The following is a 24,792-nucleotide window of genomic DNA, read 5'->3' on the forward strand; positions in this document are numbered from 1 at the left end:
TGGGTTTTGGTGGAGCACTTGTGCAGGGCAGGGGTCACTGCCTTCGCTTCCCTGTGAAGCAGGCCCAGAACCATACACACTAGGAGGGAAGTGAACAAATGGGGAGGGGCATGGGTCCAAAGAGGAATGACTGACCCTCAACTCCTGCGTAAAAGCTCCCAAGGATACGGTAAGGTGTAGGGAGGGTAGGTGCAGGGGTCACCTGTAGGTCACCTGTAGGGCAGTTCCTGTAGGGAACCCAGGTCTGGATGCCCGGCCTCCACACCAGCACTGCTCCTCCCCCAGCCTATGGTAGCAATGCTCCTCTGAACTTGGGCCCTCAGTGGTGCATGCAAAGACCCTGACTACCTACCTACTCACTGGACAAGAGGAACTCAACCCCTGAGCTCCCGGGCACTACCTGAGAAGCTAGAGTGCTTCTTCTCGGGCCAGAGCTGCGGAAAGCAGGGATGGCATGCATCGGGAGGTGTTTGGGAGCCCTAAAGCCTCCTCTCTGGATGTTGGCAGCATGGATGCGTGTGCTCTTGGGGCTGCCTGCTGCCCCAGCTCCTGGTGTGCAGGATGGAATCAGTCTTAATCCTGCCTGGAAAATCTGCAGGACCCCTGCAAGGCCTTAGAAGCAACTGAACTGAGTATGTGGCAAAGAGGAGCTTTCAAGAAGGCAAGGCAGAGAACGAGGTGTAAAGGAAGAGTGTGACTATCTGTGTGCCAGGCAGGGCTGTGCCCCTACGGGGCTCAGTGGGAGCACCCTACCAGAGAAGCAGGTAGGGGTACCCAATCCACATGGCCCATATGTCATAGAAGAGTAGGCATTCCAACAAGCTCGGCATATATTCCAGGGCACTGGGCTTCCTTCGGTTCTGTCTCTCGCTGGGTTAGGATTTCTGAAAGAGATGCCCCTTGCAGGTTCTCTGGGGGTGGAATGGCCCCTGGGTCATCCGGAGACAACCACTCAGGGAAGAACAAGGAAATCTCCAGAATGGCTGCCAAGATACCAGATGCTGGCACTGGGAGGGCTCCATATGAACGCTCCCAGAGGGCATGGCTGTTTTGGCCTGAAATGTACAGATCCACAGATAGATGGGGGAGCTCTGCAGCTCAGTCCCATATAGCATCAAGCCCTTGAAGGAGATCCCAACTTTGCTCCCCAATAATACCATTACTACATCCAGAGAACACGTGTTCCTTGCCCATCCACATCATCTAGAGCAGTGGCTCTCAACCTTCCCAGTGCTGCCTTCCTTTAACACAGTTCCTCCTGCCGTGGTGACCCCAACCATAAAATTATTTTTGTTGCTACTTTGTAACTGTAATAATTTTGATACTATTGTGTCTTGCATGCAAACATCTGTGTTTTCTGATGGTCTCAGGTGCTCCAGAGGAGTCATGACCCACAGCCAGTCTGCTAACATCGTGCCTCTCCTGTCTGTTTCCCAGCAGAAGCAAGTGAGAGGCAAGGCTGCCTGGTGGGAGCTGGGCCCTGAGGTTAGGAACAAGCCACCAACTCAGGGGTGCGTCAGGGGAACCCTTTGCTCCAAGCCTCTCACCAGTGAGACAGAGCGGCACTTCTGCTATGCAGAGGAGTCTGAAGAATAAGATGGGCGTTGGACACCATCCTAGCCCCGGGCTGGTAGGGCTGGAGAGAAGCCCAGCCGCCACTTCCTCCCACAATTCAGGTTCACTTGAAAGCACTAAGGCCCAGGTCGGACAGATCCAGGAAGCAAAAGAACAGAATGGGATTTTTGTGCCATAACCATTCCATCCAGGGAGCCCAGCAACTGTGTGCTAATGGTTCCAAAGTCCATATTGTTCCAGATCAAGAACCTGGCCCCTGTGATCTGCCTGGCCTTTGCCCAGCTCCAGAAAAGCCAGGCCTCACATCTCCACAGCGTCAGGGCCAGGTCAGGATCTATTGGGAAGACTGGTCTCCAAGAGCCCACTTTCCTCCATGAGCAGCAAGAGGTCTCCCAACACACAGTGGAAATCTAGGTGTGTACTAGTGGGAGAAGGCATCCATCCCAGTCTGAACCATGGCCTTCCCTCAGCAAGCCGTGCTGGCTAGTCTGTGTCAACTTGATAGAAGCTAGATTCATCGGGGAGAAGGGGGTTTCAATTGAGAAAATGCCTCCTTAAGATCCAGCTGTAAGGCAATTTCTTAATGAGTGATTTATGGGGGAAGGCCTAGCCCATTGTGGGTGGTGCCATCCCTGGGCAGGTGGTCCTGGGCTTTATAAGAAAGCAAGCAGGCTAATCAAGCCATGGGAGCAAGCCAGTGAGCAGCACCCCTCCATGGCCTCTGCATCAGCTCTTGCCTCCAGGTTCCTGCCCTGAGTTCCTGTCCTGGCTTTCTTCAGTGATGAACAGTGATACAGAAGTGAAAGCCAGATAAACCTTTTCATGGTATATTACTACAGCAGTAGAAACCCTAAGGCCAAGATCTTAGCCTTCACACCAGGTATATGACCTGACCCTAGGAGATCCATCTGTTCCTAGCCCAGCCTGGAAGATATCATACCTCTGGGTAGGAAATTTACTGAGTGGACATTTTCTTGGTGGTCTTCTATAAGGATCCTGTAGGCTCCATGACAGCAGGAGTGACACCTTCTAGCTGCCCAGCTCCTGGCCAGGCCCCTCAGGTTCAGAAGGACACACTCTGAAGCATCCAGGATCATTTATTCCCTCCAAGAATAGGGTTTTCAGGATAGGAGGACTGAGTACCAAAGGGCAACCAGATGGCCTTCAGCCAGAGGAGGAGAGGAGCATGAAGAGGAGGTGAGTCCCACTGCCATGCAGGGTTGGGGGGGGGTGGTCAGTTTGCAACATATCCAACAAAGGGGGAGGAGCTATGTTGACCATTCAACCTTGGCGGAGTGAACTCTGGACCTGAAGTGGGAAGTCAAGGGAGGGGTGTATGGAAAAAAAAGAGAAAGAACAGAGGAGGGAGGGGTTTGGGAGGTGTCCATAGCAAACCCCTGGTGCTGTGTGCTAGAGGAACACTATACCATCCCAGTGGCCAGGGTTGGTCCTGAGCACGTTCAAGGCAGTAGGATGTGTTTACTCCTTCTCTATAGCCCCTGCTTCAGTGACATTTGGCTGCTGAAGCAAGGCTGAAACTGGCACACGGAAGTGGAGACACAGGTCTGCAGGCCTAGAATGGTGCTTTTACCAGCACTGACATGGGTGTGGATGGGGATAGGAGTATAGGCAGCTGGTTTCCTCTGTCTGGAAGCCCTACTGTCATTTCTGGGTCAGTGAGAGCTGCAGAACCAGTGTTTGAGGGGCCATGGTAGAACTGAGACTCCCAAGCTCAGCCCTGGAGGCTCTGCCACTGTGGATGGTGTCTCTCCTCCCCAGGGTTCTCCGGATGTTTCCGAGTGGGCACCTCAAGAGAGCTGCTGCCTACCTGCAGGCCGCAGGTCCCCTTAGGTAGCTTCCACTCCCACACAAGTCTGGATGTTTTCAGTGGAAAGGAAAGGCATCTGCTAGGCCCTGTCAGCAAGAAAATAGGGCATAGCAGGCAGCCTGGTGATGGGCCTGCTACACATGAACACACACACTTCTGTAGTCCTGAAAGGTGAAGAGTAGGACTTTTATGGCCCCTGGGCCCATGGCGAGTGTCCTTGGTGTCATTTTAGGTTTTAGCAGCCAGGCTGGCCTGGACAGTACTTTGCTCCACCCTTTTCCTAGACAGCATTCTTGCATGTCATTTCTAGCCAGCGTCTACCCAGGGAGAAGGTGAGAGGGAACTAAAGTAGCAGGTCTTTTCAGAGCGCAGTCCTGCACCTCAGGTAGGCACGCTTTTGAACTTGTGTTTCTCCTGTTATCATCCCTTGCTCTCTTCCCTCATTCTGTGGCTGCCTGCGCCCAGGCACTTCTTAAGGTGCTGAGTCAAGTTGGTTTCTGCTGGTGTCATCCTTATACTCCTCAGAGCCACCTGGGCTGGGAGGGGTTAACTGGGAAACTATTAGTAGTGTGTCTGTGCTAAGCTGCTCATGACATATGTTCTCTGACTCTTTTTCACCATGTGGAGTTCAAGTGTGTCCTCATCGTACCGAAAATGAAGGTACCTGCATCCATCCATCCATCCATCCATCCCTCCATCCCGTATGAGAATGGGATGGTTTATTCTGAGCCAGGATGAGATATCGTGGCTCAGGAATGCAGATTCTGGTTGCTCTGAATAATGTGTTCTAACATAGAAGTAGTTGCATAAACTTTTATGCTCACAGGAAAAAAAAAAAAAAAGACACAAATCAAGGCATTTTCCAAGCCCATTGGTGGAAACATTAGGTAGGCAGGTTACAGACAAGCGGGGGTGGGGGTCTCTGTTACAGGCTTCAGATGCTCCCAGGATATTCTTAGCTTTGCGGTTGGCAGGAGCTAACAAACAAGTTCACCGTCGACCTCTCTCACACAGTGAGTTCAAGGCCAGTCTAGGGCCACACAAATTTCCATCTTGGAAAAAAAGTTTGGCACAAAGAGATCATAGGACAGGAAGAGCATCTAAAAAGGACGAACTCTCTGAGAAAGTGTCTTGCTGAGGAAAGAGAGTCTTGGGAACTCAAGGAGTTCAAGAACGACTGAGGTCTCATGGGAACAGAGTGGACCCTAGGAATGAGGAGATTCCTTGACAGGAGCTTGCCTAATTTGCCTGAGACACTGGATGGCATCTCCAGCCCTGTGAGGGGAAAAAAAATAATTCATTTGTATTTACGAATACAAGTTCAAATGGGCCACATGCCTGAATTAAAAGATAACACCTTAAGCTTCCTTAAGCTTCAATTCCCTAGCCAGTTTCTGGTGTTTGCCTGCTGGTAGTTGTGAACTAGAAAGCTTGGGTGTGGCCCATTTCCATCATCACAAGAGTCCAGTAGTAGTCTGCGTGCCACCTTATCACTGTATAGAAGTCCTGAGACAATTAGCTGATCAATACGAGAGGTTTATCTTACTTGACAGTCACCCGGCCTTATTGCTTTGGGCCTGTAGTGCAGCAGAGAATCATGGCAGGAGCTGCTCTTCACAACTGCTGACCGTGACATTGTAGTTAGGAAGCAGTAAGGAAACGGGAAAAGGCTGGATCTCATAGTCCCCTTCAAGGTCAAGGTCAGACACTCTGCAACCTAAAGACATCCCACTAGGTCCCATCCTTTAAAAATACCATCAACAGCCTGGCACAGTGGTGCCCACCCTCCACCCAGATCTTGGGAGGCAGAGGCAGGTGGATGTCTGTGAGTTTCTGGTCTACAAAGTGAGTTCCAAGACAGCCGAGGCTTATCAGAAAGACCCTGCCTCAAAAAAAAAAAAAAAAAAATTCATACAGGGCATGTATTCAGAATACATAAACATCCCTAATAGCTCAAGACTAAGCAGATGAGATGCTCAGTTTTTAAAATATGAAAGATCTGGGCCAGCCAATGGAATAAAGACACTTGTCACCAAGCCTGACAACCTGAGCTCAGGGCCTGGGTCCCACATGGTGGCACTGACTGCTGCAAATTGTCTGCTGGTTTACATGTGTGTATTGTGGCAAATGCACATGAATGTTTTCTCCCCCCCACACTAAACAAATATAATAAAAATTAATAAATTAGCCAGGCTTGGTGTTGCATGCCTCCCACCATTTGGGAGGCAGAGGCAGGCAGATCTCTGTAAGTTCAAGGCTAGCCTGGTCTACAAATCAAGTTCCAGGACAGCCAGGGCTACATGCGGAAACAAACCTTGTGACAAGAAAGAGAGAGTTAAGGAGTTAATAAATTATGCAAGATCAAAACAGAGGAGTACTGAGTATGTGAAAATGTGCCTGATATCGCTCTGATTTCTCACCAATCAGTGGGGGGCCGTGACCTGACCTCAGGAAAGGCTAATGTTTAAAATCAGGCAGTGCTGAGGGCTGGCAAGGACAGGCAGCAGTCACAGAGTAGGTAGTGGAAAGTCTGTTTCGGAAAGTCAAGTGTGTGCACACTCCTGTTTGTCCCCTTCACCCAGTCCCTTCTCAGCAGGAACAAAACAAGTTCCTACAATGCTCTTACATTTTTGTTCCAAATCGCTGACAGCTATCAGCAAACCAAACAATCCCATAGACTCCGTGTTGGCCTGAGCTCTGGGTGGTTCCTCAGAATTACAGGCATGCAGAGTCTTGGTGCTAGTATGCCCGGGCCAAGAGTCCCTCCCGGGTACTATGTCCAGTGGCAAAACTCTGTTCCAGCAGGAAGTCTGTGGCTGGCAGAGAACTCTGGGAGCAGTGGGCTCTTGGGTTAAGTGGAAACTGTCTGACAGACAGAATGTGAAAGCACGTTTATCAGTCATGGCAACTTTAATCACAGGACTTGCGTGTGCTTCTTGCCTATGAAATGCACCTCAATAAAATTGATTTTTTTTTTCTGATTTGCTGTACATGGGTGAAAGGCCTGGTGTAGGACAGATTGCAAGCTCCTCCCTGTCCTAGTGGGATTCAACCCAGCTCTGAGGGAGACAGAAGGAGGCCAGGCCCTAGGAGGTCATGGGTGGCAAGGAAAGTAGCCAGCTGGACAATGGTAAGTTGGCCTTTGGGTACAGGCAGTACAGAGTGTTCCAGAGCCAAGAGGTAGAGTTCAGGTCTGGTATGTTTCAACCACATGTACTTCTACATGAGTAATGAAAGTAAGGAACACTTAACGATTAACTTTCCTCTTCGGTGAGGGGCATCAAAATCTGTGGTATGTACTCATGGCCATTACTCTATGAACAGGATGCTGTTTGATTCCCTCTGCTCCATGACTCAATCAGAAGGATGGTTAGAATATTTTCAGCGCCATGTTTTTGTTTTTTTTTTTTTCTCTGTGTGCACATGCATGTGCAAACGTGTGCAGGTGTCCCACTTACACATGGGCAAATGTTGACATCGGTTCTATTTATTTATTTATTTATTTCTCTCTCCACCTTTTTAAAGTCACATTTTGACTTTATTTATTTATTTATTTTGTGTGTGTGCGTGTGCGCGCACGCGCGCGTATGCACATGCCTTGGAGCACGTGTAGTGACCAGAGATTGGGATTGGGTTCTTTCTTTCTACCACACGGATGCCAGGAATTGAGCTCAAGTCCCCAGCCTTGAGCAGCGGGCACCTTTGCCCTTTTGAGTCACCTTGGTAGCCCCTCTGTTTTGTTTGTTTGGTCTCTCACGGAGGCCGGAACATGCCGTGTTAGATACGCTGCCTAGCCAGAGAGGCCCTGCGATCCACCTGTCTCCATTCTCCCATGCTGGGGTCTCATTCACACACCCCCACGCCAGGATATTCTGTGAGTCCAGGAGATCACACTCGTGTCCCCATGCCTGTAGAGGTACGGCAAGCTTACTGTACCCACTAAGACATCTTCCCAGGTTCTATTGTACTTTGTGTTGTTGTTTTTGTTAATACTTTGATTTACAGGGTTAGGATCTGTGGCCTGAGGTTATTACTACTACTGCAATTTGTAAGTGATTTGTTTATTTTTATGAGCATTGGTGTTTTGTTGTTGTTTGTTTTCTGTGTGTGTGTTTATTTTTGGGGTTCCCCCCACTTTTTAAAATTTATTACAACTTATTCACTTTGTATCCCAGTAGTAGCTCTCCTCCCCTCCCAATTCAGCTCTCCCTCCCTCTTCTTCTCCCATGCCCTTCCCCTAGTTCACTGATAGGGGAGGTCCTTCTCCCCTTCCCTCTGACCCTAGCCTATCAGGTCTCATCAGGACTGTCTGCATTGTCTTTCTCTGTGGCCTGGTAAGGTTGCCACCCTTTCAGGGGGAGGTGATCAAAGAGCCAGCCACTGAGTTCATGTCAGAGACAGTCCCTGTTCCCCTTACTAGGAAGCCCATTTGGAGACTAAGCTACATCTGTGCAGGGGTTCTAGGTTATCTCCATGAATGCTCCTTGGTTGGAGTAGCAGTCTCAGAAAAGATCCCTCTGCCCAGATTTTTTGGTTCTGTTGCCCTCCTTGTGGTGCTCTTGTCCCCTCCAGGTCTTACTATCTCCCTCTTCTTTCATAAGATTCCCTCACTCTGCCCCAAGTTTGGCTATGAGTCTCACTCAGCATGTGCTTTGATACCCTGCTGGGTAGAGTCTTTCAGAGGCCCTCTGTGGTAGGCTCCTATCTTGTTCCTTGTTTTCCCCCTCTTCTGATGCCTATCACATTTGCCTTTCTGAATGAGGATTAAGCATCTTACCTAGGGTCCTACTTCTTGCTTAGCTTCTTTAGGTGTACAGATTTTAGTATTCTTTACTTTTTTTTTTCTTGCACATATGTCTGTGTGAGGTTGTCAGATCCCCTGGAAATGGAGTTGCAGATAGTTGTGAGCTGCCATGTTCGTGCTGGGAATTGAACCCGGGTCTTCTGGAAGAGCTTCCAGTGCTCTTAGCCACTGTGCCATCTCTCCAGCCCCTTGCTATTTTTGTTATTGGAGCTGGAAAAAATGGTTCAGATTCTTGCAAAATCTCTATTCTGTTCCCAGCACCCTCATGGCAGCTCATAATAGTCTGTAGTTCCAGATTTTGCTCTCTTCTGGCTTCTGTGGAAACTGAACACACACATAATATACATACATACATACTGGCAAATACTCATACACATAGAAATGTAAAAATAAACCTTTTTTAAGTTTTTAAAAAAATTTTTTTTTGAAACTGCTTTAAGCTTTGGTTTGTGGCTTGGTTTGGAGCTATCTTTAATTTCCTTTTTTCATGGCCTCTCAAGAAAGACACATTTTTCTAGGCGGTGGTGTGTTTTATGTTAGCTAGAAAAGAAAGATATCTGGCCATGTGGTTGAAGCCTCTCTGCGTTTTCTAGGGACTCTCTGACAGTGCTGGTGAGGTGAGGCCTGCCCTGGGGCTGAGCACACTCATCTTCTCCCCTGACACCCACGTGTTCCCCCACTTTAGCACAATTGTGGGACTCCCAGAAGCCTTCCTCTGTGCCATGCTCATTTTTATTTTCTGGCTCTTGCTTCTTCTCTGCATTTCTCGACACTAGCACGGTTGATGCGGATGTGCTTTCTCTCTGCAAAAAGCCTCCTGGACTTTTTTGGTTTCGCTCCACTAAGCAGGGGGTGGACTATCTTTCTGCAGAAGACTGCCCCGCACCCTACATCTTGACTCATCATCCTGGCCAGCACCTGCTAGCTCCTTCCATGAAGCTGGCTGTTTAAATGCTGGTGTGATATTAGAGAGGGTCTCAGATGGACCAGAGACTGTGCCTACCCCCTCTGACTGCTGGCCCATGGTTTGGGAACACTCCAGAGAGAGAAGGTAGGACAGGATAGTTTTGGTTCTCAGTGATGGTAAGACCCAATGCCCAGCCTGGGGGCAAGAGCACTTCCGGACTTTGAGGATTCCAGTTAGTTGGCTTGGGTGGTCAGCTACTTTCTGAAGCCAGGTGGGGCTGGCTCAGGTCTTTTCCTCAAGTTGCTTTTTTTGTAAATCTCAAAGCTGGCTTCTTCTTTTTCTTTTCCTCCTTCTTTCTTTCTTTCTTTCTTTCTTTCTTTCTTTCTTTCTTTCTTCCTTCCTTCCTTCCTTCCTTCCTTCCTTCCTTCCTTTCTTTCTTTCTTTCTTTCTTTCTTTCTTTCTTTCTTTCTTTCTTTCTTTCTTTCTTTCTTTCTTTCTTTTTTATGAGACAGGGTTTCTCTGCATAGCCCTGGCTGTCCTGGATCTTGCTCTGTAGACCAGGCTAGCCTCAAACTCAGAGATCTACCTGCCTCTGCCTCCCAAGTGCTGGGACTAAAAGTGATCGCCACCACTGACTGGCTATGGCTGGCTGCTTCTAATTCTGACTAACAGGTACTGAGAATCTGCCATTGCTGAAATCTCTGACCCTTGCCTCACCACGGGAGAACTAACAGCAGGAAGAAGCCTGGCAGATCTTTGTTTTTGCATCTGTCTTCTTCCATTTGGATCAGACTCTGGCCCAGTACATGCTAACCACCCAAGGAAAGTGTCCAACCCAACACCAGAAACAGATCACAGAAACCAGGAACAGCTAGCTACTGTCAGCTTTCATACAGTCCTCAGAACTGTTCCAGAGCCCCAGAACACACCAGGGTGTGGCCTCCAGACAGTGTTCCAGACCCACAATCACCTTAGGTTCCAAAGTCACATAGTTGAGTCACCTGTGGTGAGATCATCCCCCAAGCTGAACACTCCCCTCACAGGCATCTGCTGAAGCCGCAGGCAATGTAAGCGATCTCAGAGCCTCCTTGCTGAACGGGGGGTTGAGCCATCGATCAGGGCAGCTGGGGTCTCAAGCCCCTTGTGCCCCTCCCCCGAGGTTGAAGCTAGGCTGGGATGGGTGATGTCCATCTTCCGGACATGGTTAAAATCTTCTCCTGCCTTCTCACTTTCCCCCTGGCTTGCTTTGTTTGTGAGTGGCTAGACCCGACGTGATGAAACCCTCCAGCATCGGGGACTAGCCGATCTAGACTCCCAGTTGTGTGATCGTGCCAGAAAACTCAGCAGCACTCCCCGTGGGGAAACACAAGTTGCCCTTCACCGGGGTGCTGGGAGCTTTTCTGTATCATCCTTGCACAACTGCCTAAGCATCTGTAATGATCTTAAAATAAGAAATCAGTTAAAGTAATCACAACGTGCAACAATTAACCTGGAAAAAAAACCCCAGATGCTCAAGAGCAAAGAGGGGAAAAGCAATGGCCCACATCTGTTGTGTATGGCTATGGGTGGGGTGTGGGGAGATGTATGAGCAGGCACAGGTTGATAAGATCCTATATTTCACTTGGCACTATTTCACAGTTGAGTGCCAGACTTCTTGGCCCACTTAACAGCAGCCATTGCTACTGCCCTGTATGGGCACAGACGGTGAGAGCTCAGAGGCCGACAACCAACCACCATATGTGTTCCTCCTAAGCCCTGGGGAGCCGAGGATCAGGGATGAGGGAGCTTGTCTGCTGCTCTGGGCTGTACTGAGTCCTGCAGCTCTTCCTTCCCCTCCCGTTGTGTTCCAGTTCCATGTGTACTCTGGTTCTCTCCCCTGAGGGTCTTGTTCACTAGATGGTCTCCCTGAATTCCTAGGTTGCAGTCTTTGGAAGGTGGGATTGTCCTCTAACAGATCCAGAATGCAGGGAGGGGTCCCATACTGGGTGTTACCAAACAGGAGCTGTCCTAGAAAGAATTCTACAACCTCAGTGTTTGTGTCTCTCCAGTGTGGCAGGAAGCACAGTGTTAACTGCTGTGAGCTGTGTTGTTTAGCTAACAAAAGCCAACCCAACTGGTTAGAGATGGTTGCCGGTGGAGGGAGGTGTACCCTTATGCCACTAGGGGGCAGTATGGTAACGCAGTGGCTTCAGGGCACATCAGGGTTTTGGGGGGTCAGGTTGGGACCAATGGAGCAGGAGCCCTCCCCCAAGTTCAGGCCAGGAAAGTCCCAAGAGACCTATGACTTCCAATCCCAGGATGCAACTGTCCCGAGACTCCTGGGAGGAGGAACAGACTATCACCACCATCCACAGAGGCATACAGGAGGTACTTTGCTCAGGACAGGGAGATAGAGCCACTTTGTTCTCCAAAGTCTTGGCTTGAGGCTGTCCTTGACTCAGAAGTGTCCAAAGGGGTCCTTAGACAGCAGGAACCAGCTGCTCATTGTTGGTGCCAGCAGGAAGACGTTTCAGGAGATAAAGGGTGTTGAGTCTCCTTTACACTGGCCTGGGACACAGAGCTTACTTCCCAGCAAGCCCAAGGGTACAAATTGCTCTGATTCGAAATGTGTGTGTGCACAACACCCTTTAACACTGCAGCCACCAAAGCTCCCTGGCTTTATCCAAAGATGGCTCTGAGGGTGAGAGCCCTTAGCTTGATATCAGAGGAGCCTCTGGTCTTTGACATGGCCATGCTGGAGCTGGTGGCTGGTGGCTGGCGGGAAGGTCGGGTCTTCCCAGGAGGGTGGGTCTGGGGAGGGTGGGTCTGGGGAGCCAGTGTGTCCCACCTTTCCAGCAGCCGGTTCCTTCCTGGTGTGGCTACTTGGGAGACAGCCGCTTTTAGTTCTAAGGCAGTGCTTCTTAACCTGTGGTGCATAACCCCTTCGGCAAACTTCTGTCTCCAAAAATGTCTACGTTACGACTCACAACAGTAGCAAAATTACAGTTATGAAGTAGCAGCGAAAATCATTTTATGGTTGGGGATCACCCCTACATTAGAAACCTGTAGGTGACAGCATTAGGAAGGATGAGGACCTCTGCTCTAGGGAGACCAGTTGTTACACACCTAAGACTTATCACCAGGTTCAAGGGAGTGCAGTGAACATATCTGGGGCTGCATCCCTTTTCCAACCTGAGAGCCTTCCCAGGGGTCAAGTCCCAGGAGACTAAGAGCAGGGTGATCCTTGCTCTCACAGCAGGCCCCCATCCCACCCTAACCTGCCCCTCCCCCGTTATGAGTTTATTCTTCTTAATGAATGGTAAAACACAAATATCATGAAATTTACCATCTGAACCATTTTCAGGTGACAAGCCAGGAAGAAGTCCTTCACATTGCTGTACAGTCAGAGTCACCATTTCTAGACTGTCCTATCATCCCAAACTGAAGCTCAGTCCCCATTAATCACTGCTAGCACCTTCAGCCACCTTTCTGCTTTCTGTGTCAGTGGCTTGACGACAGCAGGAACCTCGTGAATGAAATCGACGGAATCTTTCCTGTGACTGGCTTGTTTCACTTAGCACAGTGTCTAAGTGAAGGCCCTTCCATTGCTGTAGTATATACCAGCATGCCTTTTCCTTTGTAAGGAATGAGTAAGATTCCATCGTATGGATGGGCCTCATCCCCTTTGTCTATCGTCCATGATGGATGCTTGGGTAGCCTCTGCCGCTTGCTAATAGTACTAAGTATTATTTTTCTCCTATTACAGTTGCCAAATTGCCCTAGTGTTTTGGTTTTTTTTTTTTTTTTGTGTGTGTGTGTCTTGATTAAGCCAACTCCAACACTGTTTGTTGATTCTATTTTTCTAGTGAAAACTGCTAGAATAAGAAAAACTCCTCCTCTGCCTTCCTCTCTCCCCGAGGATACCTGTTACCTGACAATGTTTACAGAACCATTTTCTATTTCCAAAATACTGTATCCTGGTATTTCAATAGTATTTCTAAGCAATGTTTCCTCGTGCTGTGCCTCAGGAACTTGGTTTTCTCTAGCTGTTTTTTCTAAAATTCAAGGTTGATATAGACCCTTGTCAAAGTCTGGCCTTGGATCCCTGGCTCAGTCTCTTTCTTTGGGGCAGAGTTGCTGGGGTTGGATGCAGGCTCCACGCAGGCCTACTGACTGGGGACACCTGAGCCTGTGAGAGCCAGGAACTGCACTGCAAAAGACAGGCCAGTTGCTGCAGGGACCATAGCCCCTAGCGTTGTTAGTTTTTGTTAGTTGGCCTGCCTTCCTGATCGGATGAGAAGGTGTTCCAGCCTCCTGGTATACAGATGGAAGGGTATCCAGGAAAACCCACAGCTCTGGGGCTGCAAATCTGAGTCATGTGCTACAAGCACTGGGAAGGTATCCCAGCTCTGAGGTGGGACAGAGTCCCAAGGGTATCCTGAGACTTGGGAGGTCAGGGACCTCACAGCTCTGAGAGGAGGCCTCCTCAGCTCCCAAGAGAGGGTTGCCCTAATCCTGAGAAGCCTAGGAGCCTGAGCTCTGATCCTTCTTCATTTCTTCTCTTCTTCCTCCAAGGAGTGAGTCACAGCTGGTAGTAAACCTCTTAAAAGAAATTTATTGATGAGACTAATTCAGGAAAGGCTGTCTCTGCTCTGGGCAAAAGGCTGCAAAGAACTGGGGCAAACACAGCCCCTTTATAGGAACTCTTAGGGGGCGGAGCTTTCTGGGGCAGGAATGTCCAGAGTGTGGATTGGTGGGATTTCAAGTTCTGAGCTGTGGGGTGCTCAGGGATTGGTGGGCTTTCCTGTTCAGGGATTGGTCATTTTTCTTGCTCAGGGATTGGTGGGGTTTTGTCCAGTCTTTCCCCCTCTAATTTGCATAATGTGGAAGGAGTGCTAAGGAGGGGCAGGAAACGAGAGGTACAGAGGTGATGGGGGTGGTGGGCAGCCTGGGCTGCCGGAGCTTCCTCAGGCAGAGGTCTGGCCGCTTTTTTGCCTGGAGGGGTTATAAAGTATACAAAGTGTCCAAAACGGTCAAAGAGTTCACTGTGAGGGCGGTAGACCGAAGCAGGAAAGGTCGCTGTTAGGACGGACAGCTCTCATGAAGGCGGCAGTAGGCATTCTGAGGCAGGAAAGTTGTCAGGTTCCGGTAGGCTGAGGCAGGAGGAGTCACCATGGACAGCTCCCACTGAAGCCTTGCTGAGGAGTTTTGTCTCCTGCATCCATAGCCTCGGGGAGGGAAGGAAGAGCTGCCTGCCCTGAGGCTGGCTGGGAACTACTTGCTACTACGTTTGACATTGGCGTCTAAACATAGTTCTTGGAGGATGCAGCGGGCCCAGGTCGCCGCATTTGAGGAGGGGGATGCAGTGGGTCACCACAGCATGTGAGGCATCAGAATGGCTTGGCAGGGCCTGCCACCTCAGCTCTGGGTGGGTGGGGGCCGCCGAAGCTTGGAATTGCCTCAGCCTGGGGCGTGTGCTACAGTGGGCTTAGGGCAGCAGGTTGCCTCAGCTCCAGCCTTACCCCTAGGAACCCTGGAGTATGTAGTCACGTGCTTCCTGTTTAGGCCGGGCTATGATCTGAGGTGGATGATACGTGCCTAAGCATACCCATTCCTGTTGGGTAGGGTAGTCTGTCCTTTCTGCTTTGCCCATGTGTTCTGAGTGCCTCTAAGTGTCCCCTCTATTGGAGGTCCCCTGATGCCAGCCTGAGGTACAACCGCAGCTGGTGGGGGGAGAGGTTCACAGCTCTTGTAGACAGAGCTAGGAATCAATGGTCACAGAGGTGAGTGATGGTGCTTAGTGAAGGGACATCACGCAGGCCAACATCCTCCATTGGCATTGTACGAAGATGGCCTGCCTGCCTGCCCAGTGTCCTCAAGGCTTTTATACCCCATACCCTAGGAAGCCTTGGGCTAATCTGGGTTCCTGAGAGGGACACTGAAGGCAAGGAGACCCTCCTCGGTCCAGGACACTGACTCCAGACCTGGAGGTTTTCCTCACCATGTCCAGTCACTGTATTCTCTGTCCTCTGAACCCCCAGGACCAGGACAGGTGGGGAAGGGCAGGATATGGAAGGGGACTAGCAAATGGGGAGGCCAGGCAGGGTCAGTCCTTTCACACTGCCTCAGCATCCAGCTCCCAGATATTTTGCGGGAGTTAGAGGGGGGTAGATGAGACGAGGGAGTGACAGAGGCGTTGGGGAGCACTCTGAACTTCATCTCTTCTGTGGGCAGGGACCCAAGAACAACCTTCAAAGGTCATAGGTCATGGTAAAAGCCCCCAAAACATACAGGCACTGATGGATATACAGGTGTATACAGAGCTGGAAAGCAGGACTTGGGGAACCAGGAGGAGGAGCAGCCCTTCAGACTCCAAGGATTCTATGCAAAGAGTAGGGAGTGATAGGGCTCTATCACATAGGCAGAAGCCTACAGGCCTCAGTCCACATGATCCAAGCATCGTACAGGCATCTTCAAGTAGGAATGCAAGCTGACAGGCATATTGCAGGCAGCCAGCGAGGGGCATAGGCCTTGTGAGGGAGCCAGGCCCTGACTGCCACGACCCAACATCTGCCGTGCCCATGTTGTTTCCGACTTGTAGAGAGGAGCCTCCGGTCTGAGATTCTTGGGTGTAAAGCCTGACTTTTTACTAATTAAGAGTTTACAATTAGTTAAAACTAATTAAAATGGATTAAATTTGTACTAATTAAAACTAATTGAATTCTTCTCGAAATGCTGCACAGACTAAACCAAGTGATGGCCCGCCTCCTGCTGCTGGAAGTGCAAGAGTTTTGGGGGTGTAGCAGTGGGGGCTACAGGGACAGTGACAGTGGCCTGGGTGAAGGCAGCTCTGTGGGGTTCCCTGCCAGGCTATCTGTGGATTCTGCTATCACGCAGGCATACCCAGGTGGGAATGCCAGTGCCGAGCACACCTTGTGACTGGGTTCAGTCACTGGGTTCAGTCACTGGGTTCTTCTGATTTTGCCCCAGGGAAGAAGGAAGGACTTGCTTCCATTTTCACTGTGTTGGGGACTGAGAACCCTGGGGAGGCGAGAAGACCTGGGTGTCAGGGGGATGGGGTAGGCACGTCTACAAGGGCTCATATAGCAGGCTGGCAGGCGGAAGAGCCAGGTTCTGGTGACTGTTGTGCTGGGGTCGGGGGTGGAGCTCACCAGGCTTGACCGTGGTGTGACGTAGCCATTGCAGGTGGCTCCAGACTCTCTTTGCTTCACTTGCCTCTAGCAGTCCTCACCTGTCCTCTTGTAGACCCTGGGCAAGGAGGTATGCCTACCTCTACTGCTTTCTTTCACCCTGCCCTCTCTGCCTTTCCAAAAAGCAGGTGGGGCAACTATCCCAGAGAGCCCTTGGGTAGCACTGACCCATTGAGGTCCTGCAGCCTCCAGTGAGCATCATGGGTACCTAGGCCTGAGGGGGCTGCCTCTGCCCATCTGTCTGCCTGTATGTGCTTTGTCTGGGTAGGGCAGAGAAATAGCATGAGGGAAGCAGAGAAGACATGGGGGGGGCGATGGTACCCCTACTTGAGGTGAAGTTGGGCACTGGATGGCTACAGGGATGTAGACTGTGGTGCCCATAAAGAGAGCAGAACTTTGCTGGACAGGAGAGGGAACCGATGAAAAGACAGCTGTAAATGCCATGGCTGGCGGAGACACAGAACACATACATAGAAAGACAAATAAAGGTTAAAAATACCTAGAGATGACATGTAGAGACCTATAGATCAGGTGTGAGGAAACCCCTGGCAGCGTTCCCTGCAAGTCAAGATTCATGATGTCCCACATGTGGGTGGAGACAGCTTACGTGGCTCCACGGCAGTGAGCAGGCTTCCGATTGGTCAGTGTGGAGAGCAACTCTCCAGTGCGCCTCTAGGAGCAGGTGACTAGCAATGGGAGTGTGTTAGTGTGTGTCCATGTGTCCACAGGCTAGTGAACAGCAAGAGTGAACACACACACACACACACACACACACACACACTGAAAACAAGGGCAGCAACTTCCAGAGTTTGAAAGATTTTATTCAGAGTGGCTTTTTTTTTTTTTTTTTTTTTTTTTTTTTTGAGGTGATCTTACTATGTAGTCTCAATTGGCTGTGAACTCATGATGATCCTCCTGCCTCAGCCTTCTATGTGCTGGGACTATAAGTATGAGCCATTATGGCTGGACTTGTTTCCACGTGAATTTTAAAGCTTTTGTTTTATTAAATGGATACTTTATTTGCATAATTCAAAGATTTTTTTTTTTTTAAAGCACAAACCCATACCCAGTGAGACGTCTCCGAGGGCCCGTACCCTGTGCCTAGTCTGGAGGTGGTTTCCCATCTGCAGCCCCCATTCAGAGGAGCGTGTGGCCTGTGTGGGGCAGAAGTCCCAGGCAGAGGTTCCAGCTAGAAGCTTTTAGGTGGAGGAGCCCACGTAGAGGCAGACAGTCTGGCCAGTGAAACTTCTCCTCCTTCTCCACACACGCAGTGGACAGCCAGCCAGCCCGGCTGTGCACTTCCACTGAACATCTTGCAGATGCTTCCACTCTTGCACACAAAGCACTTCCATGCTCTTTTTTTAACAGCAGCAAAGAATGAATCACCTGAATATTCATGGTTTCACTCGCACGCCAGGATATTTATAAGGTAAATTGCTAGACACAGAGTTCGCTGCCACCATGGCCCAGGGCAAGGCAGAAATATATTTTAACCCCATCATCCCACAGCCCATGCCCCCCAACCTGGGGGTAGGCACCCATCCAGCGGCCCATGGCCTTAGCTCACCATGTGGGAATGAGCTCAGCACTGGGATAATGGGAAAGAAGGGAGGCAAGGATCCAGGCAAGCTCTGGAAGTGGGTGGGGCCACCAAGGCATTGGGTCAGCTGCTCTGAGGCCCGGCTACTTGGACTGCAGGTCACGCTCTGCCCATGGTGGACAGACAGAGATCTCCTGAGCTTTGGGATGTCTCTGACTCTCAGCCACTCTTGGAATCAGGAGAAGAAAGAGCAAAAGACAGGAAGCGGCTGAACTCAATCCCCTCCCCATCTCACGACTGCCACGCTTGTCCATGGCTGTACATGTATAGAAGACACTATGTAGACGCAACGGTGCAAGTCAAGGCCTGAATGACTCACAACTATGGGTAAATGACCTCGGACAACCAAGACTAAAGGAACGAGGAGGAGCAGACTGTGACCTTAGCCCTTTTTCCATGGCATTACGTAGGAGGAAATCAGATTCCAGTTAGAGCAAGCCTGTGCGTCTGTCCTTGTGTGTGAAAATGACATCACAGTCTCCTTTCGCAGGCTTGCACCACAAGGGCAGTTTCCAGAAACAGTGGGACACTACATCAGAGCTGAGGAAAGGCAGTGGAAGATGTGTCTGCAAACGCATGCCCTGAATCCAGCAAGACTCCCTCAATTCTGCAAGGAATGTTCCGAGGACCAAGCCTGCACTGAGATCACACATGACAATGACCACACAGATCATACATGCTTCGGAGGAAAGTCCTGGTAACTACTGGGGGATGGTCTTTGGGAAGGTTTTAGAAGGCCCCAAGATTCTCTACACCAGCTGAAGAGTAACTATGGAACCTGAGCCTGAATTCCTCCTGCCTCAAATAAATGAAGTCTGGTGGGGGCACTTGGAACTTTTGGTGCTGCGGATCTGGATGCCAGGGATGTGGCATTGCCCTTCCTGGTGGTGGTAGTGGGGAATAGAAATAGACCAGGACAAACCAGGACAGGGAGGCCTGAGCTCTCGGGGGGGGGGACTAGTGTCCTACAACTGGGGACATATTGCTAAAAGCCTAAGAGGCAAAGATGGCTGAAGTCATAGGTAGAGGTCAGAGATAAAAAGAGGTCCGCCAAGCTCTGAATACCTGCCCCCCCTTACCTCTGAATCTAGGTAGGTGAATGTGTACCAGAGAAGAACCCAAGGCCAAAAGAAACCACAGAGAGGAAGAGGGGACCATCCTCCAGCCCCGATGAAGCCAGAAGGAAAGCATCATTGGTACAGCAGACTACTCTGGGTTTTTCCCCAGATAGGAGAAAAACTTGCTCTTGTCTGAATGTTGCTATGACCTTGAAAAAAGTCCTTGCATAGGTGCATGAAGTCCTGGTCCCTCCTCACCATCACTCAGCCTCCTCAGAAAGGAGGAACCCAGAGTAGAACAAATGTCTTGTCACATTCACCTGTGTTCCTCATTCACAGACTATGCTGACATGGGACAGACAGGCGCTGGCCTCCCAGGGATGACTAACTTTTGCAGGCTCAGGAGAAGAAGGATCCTGGGTGTTTTGGTGGTAAAGTCATCCTTCAGGGTGGCCAGCATGTCCCATGATGCCATACATAGTTTGAACAACTGAGTAAATGGTTGGTGACTTCTCAGAGGGGTAACGAAGGGTGGCATGGGCAAAAAGAAGCCAGAAGGGTCCCCTGTTTTCCTTCCTTCCTTCCTTCCTTCCTTCCTTCCTTCCTTCCTTCCTTCCCTCTCCCCTATTTGAGACAGAGTCTGTTGTAGCCCATTCAGTCAATGAAATTTCTATGCTGGCCTCTGGTGTCTCCTTAACAGCTTCTGTGCTTCTCTATCACCTTGCCTCTCTTCCTGCCTTTACCTCCTAGGTGCTGAAATTACATCTGTACACCCCCCTCCCCAGCCAACTCCAAGTTTATGAGGTGCTGGAGATGGATCCCAGAGCATGCTAAGCAAGCACTCTATCAGCTGAACCTTGTCTTTGGTGCCCCAGGACCTGGTGACAGGACCATGACAGGAGCCACGGTTCCACGGAGGAATGACTGATGATTCCACGGAGGATTGCCTGATGCTCAGAGCTGAGTAAGGCATGCATATGACAAGCCTAGAGTGTCTGTGCCAGAGGGGGCCGAAGCCCAGAAACAGCAAGCGAACACCACGCTGTTGTGCAATAGAAAGGCATGGAGGCTGTTAAGGAGACACAGAGTCCAGCGCTGGGGTAACACAAGCAACACAAAGCATTTCCATACCATGTAATTCACGTAGAGTAGAGTCCATGCCAAGGTCACAGATGGGGTTCATGAGACTCTGTTCTTGGTGGTGAGTGCCAAGCCCCACTCTGAGCGTGCACCTGGAAACTCCTCCGGCAGGGCCCAGGTCTACAACCCAGTGCTGAGTTGGGCTGGCTATGGGCTTCTTTACGTGCAATGAAAATTGCGCTCATGTACGGTCTTTTTCCCAATGAGCAGGACCCCAGATGACAAAGAAGAAGAAGAAGAAGAAGAAGAAGAAGAAGAAGAAGAAGAAGAAGAAGAAGAAGAAGAAGAAGAAGAAGAAGAAGAAGAAACCCAGCGGATCCCAGCAAGTGTTGGTGTGGAGCATTCTGCCACTGTATGGCCAAGGTCATCAGAAACAAGAGTGTGAGAAACCACCACTGCCAAGAAGGGCCTAAGGCGCAGATCACCTGCAATGAGGCTCCTGAATGGGATCTTGGCACAGAAGAAGGCAATAGAGGAGAACTGAGGAACGGATTTTGGAAGCAGTGTCTTGGTCTGAGTTGGTAACGAGGAGAAGGGTGCCTTTCCGGTAGGAGGTGCTTACTACAGTGGGACTGGTGTGAGACCATTGGGGACTCTGGGGCAGCTTCATGATCTCCCTGCACATGTAAAGCTGTTAGGAAAACGGGGTTTATTTTCAAAGAAGAAAATCATATAGGGAAAACATTAAGACAGATTTTGCTGGTGGCAAAGAAGCATATGAAAAGTTGCCGTTATTCATTGGGGAAGAAAGCAAATTAAAACGCCGATAGCAGCCCAACACGCCCACTACGGTGGTCAGAAGGAAAATAAAGTGAGCAGGGCTGGGGGGCACCATTGGTACAGCACCTGCCTAGCAAGCAGAAAGCCTGGGTTCAACCCCAGCTACACACACACACACACACACACACACACACACGCACACAAAACACAAAATGTGGTCAAGGACAAAAACAAACAGAACGTACTAACTGGTGCAAGGAAAAGGAGCAAATGACCACTTGTTTTAGCAGGCTTTGCCACTCCCACTACAGAACACAGCATGAAAGTTACTTTAAAAGTTAAAGATGGAAGCTGGGAGTCCTGGCACATGCTTGTAATCCCAGCACTCTGGGAGGGAGAGGCAGGAGGATCTTCTGTGTGTTCAAGGCCAGCCTGGTCTACAAAGCGAGTCCAGGACAGCCAAGGCTACACAGAGAAACCGTGTCTCGAAGCAAACAAGATTTTTTAAAAAGTTAAAGATTAGGGGTTGGGGAGGAGGAGGTCAGATCCCCTGTAACTGGAGCTATAAGCAGTTGGGAGCCACCACGTTGGTCCTGGGAATTGAGCTAAGTCCTCTGGAAGAGCAACAAGTGCTCTTAACTGCTGAGCCAGCTCTCCAGCCCCTCTTTCTGGTTTTCAAAGTGGAAACTCACTCCAGCTCCCCAATTCTACAAACCCAGCAACCCACCCAGGTCCATGTAACAGAATCCCACCGCTGGAATGGCCAGCCTTTGTCCACTCGCCTTACACAGCCCACAGGCCAGGTAGAGTGGAGCAGAGGCCGGAAGTTGTGTGCCTCTGCTGATGCCTGTCTTTGAATGTGTCTTGGATTTGAAAATAAACTCCATTTAATACGCAGCCTGTTACTCATTCCCTTGGCAGACCCAGGGTAGGTGTCTAATAGATGGCTTGGCAGGAAGTTGGTAGCCTGTAACAAAACCCAATAGGGGTGACCAGGCTGGGCCCCCACCACCAGCACACTGATGGAAATTTCCAGAGATATTTCTATCTCCCTCATATCTTTAATTTTTCAAATGGACCTCTCTCCAGTTGCCAGGTTAGCTCTGCTGCCAAGGCTGGGCGAATGCTGGCAGCTCCCCAGGGAAGCATTTTAATCTCCAGCATCAAGCCAGACCCCTCTTCCATCCGCCATCTGCCTGTCTCCAGCCACCTCCATCCAGGGAAACCAGGATGGGGCCGAGGGCCTAATCGGATCACAGCTCCGAGCTGTGCACTAATCAGATTGCTCTGCAGCCTGGCCCTGCCAGGGGAGCCTTCAGACTCCGGTCTCAGCCTGCTCAACGTGCACACCCTCCTCCCACCTCAACTGGAAAGGAGTGGAGGTGAGTCTGGCATCTCAGAATTGCTTAGAGGTCTGCATTAATGCAGTTTGCTTGGGGTAAGAGCCGGCTCCTGTCTGCGACCTTGAAAGCAATGCATTCTCTCTGGGCCCAGCCTCCCTTACCCTGTAGACAGTAACGGAAATCCCTTCTCGGCTATCATTCTTGAGCCCTCTGGGCCCTATTTGGGTATTTTTATAAGGTTGTAAACAGCTGGCCATCACAGTCCCTTCCGTGTAAAGTGACACTTTTCAGGGCCCTGCTGTTTTGCTTCCAGGGAGAGCAGGTCAGACTTCCCTCAGAGCAAGCTGTGCAGCTGGGTCAAAGGTCAAAGTCAGTCATTTGGCACATGCAGAACAGACTGCCAGGGGGATTGTAAGGGAGGTAAGGGCGTTGGCAAGCTGGGTGAGGGTTTGGCAGCAGCTCACTGGAAACCTACAGTGACTGCTTCCTTATTTGTGGACTGTATGCAGTCTGAGTTTGATAGGCCAACTGTCTTCCTCAGTGGCATTCTCTCTCTCTCTCTCTCTCTCACGCGCACACACACACACACACACACACACGCACGCACGCACGCACGCACACACACATACACACACACTCTTTACCTGGCTGTCCATCTTCCCCCAGGGCAGATCATCCTCCACAATTGGAGAGTCTGCCCTGGTGATGTGAAACCACATGGACCATCTTCCTCCCAGGTCCTGTTTTGGAGAAGGCAAGCCACTTCCACCAGCAGGGCTGCTTTGTGGTCTGTGTCTAGAAGTTCCTTCTCTTTCTTGGATGGTCCTGGAGAACGGATGAGAAGTTTGAAAGTGCCAAAGCTACCTTGATACTATAAGGGAGGCTCCCCCAAGGGTAAGATTTATGGAACAAGGGTAAGATTTATGAGAACTTTGCACTGGTTTGCTCCCTTCCAGACAGTCTAGACTGAGACGCTGATGTTCAGACCACACCGCATTTTGGAACTGTAACTCTAGCATTCTTAGGGCTTGGGGTCTAGGCCCACATATTGGTTACTTTTAACAACATAATTAATGGGTTGGTTTCAAAAAGAAAGGAAGGAAGGAAATAAAAGAAATGCCCCTCTAAGGCAGTTCGCTCTGGGCACCCTTGGGATTGGAGAGTGCTTCTAGAATGGCTAAGATCAAAAACTCAAGCGACAGCACATGCCGGCATGGTTGTGGAGAAAAGGGAACCCTCCTCCATTGCTGCTGGGAGTGCAAATTTGTACAACCAGTTTGGAAATCAATCAATCTGGTGCTTTTTTTTTTTTTTTTTGGAACAGCTCTACCTCAAGACCCAGCTATACCACTCTTGGACATACACCCAAAAGATGTTCCACCGCACAATAAGGATATTTGCTCAGCTATATTCAGGGAGGCTTTATTTGTACTAGCCAGAAACTGGAAACGACCCAGACGTCCCTCAACTGCGGAATGCACAAAGAAACTGTGGTCCATCTACACAATGGAATACTACTCAGCCATTGAAAACAAGGACATCATGAAATTTGCAGGCAAGTGGAGGGATCTGGAAAAGATCATCCTGGAGAGTGCTTCTCAATGGCTAATGTTCTAATGGCTCTTAGACAGCAAAGCCCATAGAGCCCTTGGCTGTTGGAGTTATCTTTCTTTCATTATTTAATTATTTCTTCTTGTTTTTAAAATGACTTTTAATTTTTAATTTATTTTAAATGACTTTTAAATTTTTATTTTATGTACACTGGTGTTCTGCCTGCATGCATGCCTGTGGGAGGGTGTCAGATCCTCAGGAACTGAGCTGCCATGTGGATGCTGGGAATTGAACCTGGGTCCTTTGGAAGAGCAGCCAGTTCTCTGAACAGCTGAGCCCTCTCTCCAGCCCCCTGGAGTTATCTTTCTTTTTTTTTTTTTTTATTTTTTTTTGGAGTTATCTTTCTTAATATCCCTATGGCATCATAATGGTGTAATGATACAGGGCCTGGGAGCACTGCTCTGAGCTCAGCACTGTGTGGCAGTAGCTGTGTGGTCTTCCCCAAAACATTGAGGATTGGAGCTGTACCTATATGTCCATCTTGGAGAGATGGAGACTGGCTTGAGGAGGAAGCGGAGCTGTTACTGATGTCCCCAGTGGGAGAGCAAGATGGTACCTCTGAAACTTCCTATTTAGCCAACTTCCTGGGTCCACCCTCCCCCTCTTCCTTTCCCCTTCTCTCTCCTGCCCTCCCTCCCCAGCAGGTGCTGCAGTAAGAGAAGAGTGGGCAGGACTGGGCTCAGCTGTTTTGGTAACTGTGTTTTTGTTTGTTTGTTTTTGTTTTGTTTTATCTTCCCTCTGTCCCCCTTCCCCGCCCACAGGTCACACAGCATAGTTTCAAAATCTATATTCCCAGCATGCATCTGTTTCTCCCTTTGACTTTCTAAAGCATCATTTTACACATTTCATTGTATATCAACAGGTTCCACTTTGGTGCAGGGGGAAAACTTGCCACACAACCCACAATTTTTCTTTCTATCTTAATTGTTTTTAATTTTTCAAAAGCTGACTATCCCGATTTGTGCCTTCTCTAACAACTGTGCCACCCCTCCTTTCTCGTGTATGCAGACTTGTTC

The 24,792-nt window shown here is 49.8% G+C and overlaps 1 long non-coding RNA gene across 1 annotated transcript; it reads left to right on the forward strand.

The window, feature by feature from the left end:
• The first annotated feature begins 125 nt into the window (after positions 1–125).
• LOC132648341 (uncharacterized) lies at positions 126–23,716 on the forward strand. The gene is made up of 8 exons (XR_009586712.1): positions 126–764; positions 1,371–2,772; positions 18,395–18,601; positions 18,996–19,100; positions 19,713–19,926; positions 20,313–22,204; positions 22,903–23,059; positions 23,490–23,716. It is a non-coding gene; the product is annotated as an uncharacterized LOC132648341 (long non-coding RNA).
• Positions 23,717–24,792: the final 1,076 nt, after the last annotated feature.

This window comes from Meriones unguiculatus, chromosome 16 (genome assembly GCF_030254825.1).
Source record: "Meriones unguiculatus strain TT.TT164.6M chromosome 16, Bangor_MerUng_6.1, whole genome shotgun sequence".
In the NCBI taxonomy this organism is placed as follows: domain Eukaryota; kingdom Metazoa; phylum Chordata; class Mammalia; order Rodentia; family Muridae; genus Meriones; species Meriones unguiculatus.